Source organism: Ursus americanus, chromosome 20 (genome assembly GCF_024610735.1).
Source record: "Ursus americanus isolate L20-20 chromosome 20, mUrsAme1.1.p, whole genome shotgun sequence".
In the NCBI taxonomy this organism is placed as follows: Eukaryota; Metazoa; Chordata; class Mammalia; order Carnivora; family Ursidae; genus Ursus; species Ursus americanus.
In genome coordinates, this window is record NC_142146.1 from 23,825,604 (window position 1) to 23,829,243 (window position 3,640).

General features: G+C 37.5%; 1 pseudogene; it reads left to right on the plus strand.

The window, feature by feature from the left end:
- The first annotated feature begins 1,014 nt into the window (after positions 1-1,014).
- LOC123788477 (transcription factor BTF3 pseudogene) lies at positions 1,015-1,496 on the plus strand (annotated as a pseudogene).
- The last annotated feature ends 2,144 nt before the right edge of the window (positions 1,497-3,640 follow it).

Consider the following 3,640-nt stretch of genomic DNA (forward strand, 5'->3'; position numbering starts at 1 on the left):
TTCATGTGTTCTGCCCATTTTAAATTGGATTATTCATTTTTGGGGTGTTGAGTTTTATAAGTTCTTTACAGATTTTGAATGCTAACCCTTTGTCAGATATGTCATTTGCAAATACCTTCTCCCATTCCATAGGTTGCCTTTTAGTTTTGTTGATTGTTGATTGTTTCCTTCACTGTGTAGAAGCTTTTTATTTTGATGTAGTCCCAATAGTTTATTGGGACAAATAGTTATTTGCTTTTGTTTCCCTTGTCTCAGGAGACATATCTAGAAAAAGTGTTTGTTATGGCTGATGTCGGAGACATTCTGCCTGTTCTCTCTTCTAGGATTTTTATGGTTTTAGGTCTCATATTTAAGTCCTTAATCCATTTTGAGTTTATTTTTGTGTATGGAGGACTTTTTTTTAAATTAAAACTTTTGCTTTGACTTACATTTGATTGAGCAAAGCTGGAGATTCAGTAGGTTAAATACATATGCTCTCCCTTGTTCTTTCTGCTTCAATTTCACTGGCCTTTTTTATTCTCTTGAATTTCTCGCTATTCTTCCTACTCTTTATTTTTCATAGAATGCTCCTTATTATCCTCTTCAAGCACTTCACTTCTGCTTGTCCCTCAGTTCTCCTCAGGTGTCACTCCCTTTGGGAAACCATCACTGATTTTCTGACTACTATAACATTACAATAGCCTTCCAAATATGGGATTTCAGCCATCTGGGAAATACACCTCTCCTTCATATATTTGTTCTGGTTGAGATTTAATATTTATTTCTGTGATTATTTGATTAATATCTGTCTCTCCTACTATTGTATATGTTCCAGAGATACAGGGGCTGATTTGCATTACTTTCATCTGGTGTTTGGCAATGAGCTTAGTACATGGTAAGCATTTATAAATATTTGTTGAGTGAGTAAATGGATGAATGAAATCAGGACCAGAGTGGCCATCTTGTGTCCCCGCGTGTGTGCACCTAATCTCAACCTCTGAGCACCAACCCTAATTCCCCTTGCACTCCAACACTATGAAAGAAACTATCAGGAACCAGGAGAAACTCGCCAAACTGCAAGTACAAGTGTGCATTGGTGGGAAAGGAACTGCTCATGGAAAGAAGAATGTGGGTCATAGAATGGCTACAGCAGATGATAAAAAACTTAAGTTCTCCTTAAAGAAGTAGGGTAAACAATATCTCTGGGATTGAAGAAGTGAATATGTTCATAAACCAAGGAACAGAGATCCACTTTAACAACCCTAAAGTTCAGGGATTGCTGGCCTAAAACACTTTCACCATTATGGGCCATGTTGAAACAAAGCAGCTGACAGAAATGCTACCCAGTATCTTAAACCAACTTAGTACAGACAGTCTGACTAGTTTAAGAAGACTAGCTGAAGCTCTGCCCAAACAATCTGGGATGGAAAAGCACCACTTGCTACTGGAGAGGATGATGATGATGAAGTTCCAGATCTTGTGGAGTTGATGAAGTTTCCAAGAATGAAGCAAACTGAATTGAGTAAGCTTCTGAAGAAGATAAAAGTTGAAGAAGGTACTGGGAGCTGCTATTTTATATTATCACTGCTTTTCAACATTTTATTCATGGATCTGATAAAATCTAGATCTCTAATATTTTTAAGCCCTAGCCCCTTGGACACTGCAGCTCTTTTCAGTTTTTGCTTATACACAATTCATTCTTTGCAGCTAATTAAGCTGAAGAAGCCTGGGAATAAAGTTTGAAACAGGGTTGATAAAGTTCTTTGCCTAGGGAAAAAAAAAAAAGGGAAAAAGAAAAACAGGACTATAGCCCTGCAGTGTCATTATAGTGAATCAACTTAGCCAGGATCTTTGTTTGTTATTATTTAATAATCACAAGGGACAACATAACAAGTAGGTTCAGCCAGTGAGACTCAGAAAGAGAGACATCCTTGTAGTGGACACTCCAAGGGCAATTAAAGGTAACTCTCTGGGAGGCAAAGGAAAGGGAGAGGTTCAGAAAAAGAAAGGTCAATGGCTCTGGTGAAACCAATTGAATTCCTACCCATCGATAGGATCAAGCTGCTACTGCTTGAGAGCTTCTAAGCATCTAGAATTTTGTATATCCAATGTAGATTTTGAAAAGAAAGCAATTATAGCCGCTTGGAGTGCAAACCTCCATGAGAGAGGCTCATGGAGGCAGTGAAAATGGATCAAAGTTTTAGTGAAGATGGATCAAAAGTTTCTTGCATTCTAAATGCAAGGGCTAATAAATGCAGATGAAATATATTAGAGATTGAAATGGGAGAATGATGTAAAATCACAATGAAATAGTAAAATATTCATAACAGTGTTGAGGTCAAATGTAAAGAGGCAGCAAGAGTGTGCAGCAATTCTGGCCCCAGTAGCTGCATCCTAATCAGACTGTTCCTGTAATTAAGTATTGAACAGAGAGGGAGTCTCCCTTTGTTGTTAACTATTTTCTGAGTTTGGTTTTTCAGTCTTCCTGCAGCCTGTGTGATCTTCCTAATAACCTTCCTGAAACATTCCAATAAATTATTTTTCTATTTTCCCAGAATCAATTCATATTGCTTGCAAATAAGAAATCTTGTCCTATGAAATGTGACAGAAAAAGCTAGGAAAAGGCTCTGACTAGTGGACTCCCTGAAAAAACACCAGTCAAACCAAATGCAGTGTCCTGCAATGGCCAAGGGTGGGAAAATGGGGATGCTTTTGGCAGATCAGCAAAACCTCAGCACACAGAAATTACACAACAAAGCCCTTGTGGTGCAAGGTTTCCTCTCCTCCTGTGGCATGATAATTCTTTTGGAGATAAGTCTTCATGAGACCCTCTAGATTGCTGGTGTCACAAATCTCCTGCTTTCCAAAATTCAAAGGGATAATATAATTCACTGGTTTTCAGTGGGGGCAATTTTACCCCCTAGGGTAATGTCTAGAGACATTTCTGATGTCACAACTAAGGAAGAGGGTTGCTACTGGCGTCTAGTGAGTAGAGGCCAAGGATGTTGCAGAACATCTTACACCGCACAGGAAAGCTGCCCCCCCGCCCCATGTCAGAGAATTATCTAGCCAAATTATCTAATCAGTGTGTCACTATTGAGAAATTCTGGTCTAAGTAATGTGACTGAAACTCCCTTGCTTCTTAGGAAAATTTTGTATTGGAAAAAAAATCTTGTATTGGAAAATGTTGACTTCATATTTTGAGGTAGTATATAGAACTGCATTTTCCAGCAGAGTAGAAACTAGCTATTGAGCACTTGAAATATGACTAGTCTGAATTGAGAGATGCATATGTGAAATACACACTGGGTTTCTTAGTATGAAAAAAAATGTAGAATATCTCATAATAATTTAAAAGTATTCTTTACATATTGAAATCACAATTTTGAAATATTGAATAAAATAAAGTGTTATTAAAATTAATTCCACCTGTTTCATTTTACATTTTTTTTGCATGGGTTACTAGAAAATTTAAGTTACATATGTGGCTCACCTCATATTTCCATTGGATAGCTCTGGCCTAGAAAAGGAGAAGCTCGGGAATTAGAGATTTTGGACAGAAGATTTTCTGCTCATTGGAAAAGAACAAAAGATATTCTTTAATATTCTTTAATTTCTGCACCCAGTAGACATTTTTAAAAAGTAGGCTCCAGGGGCGCCT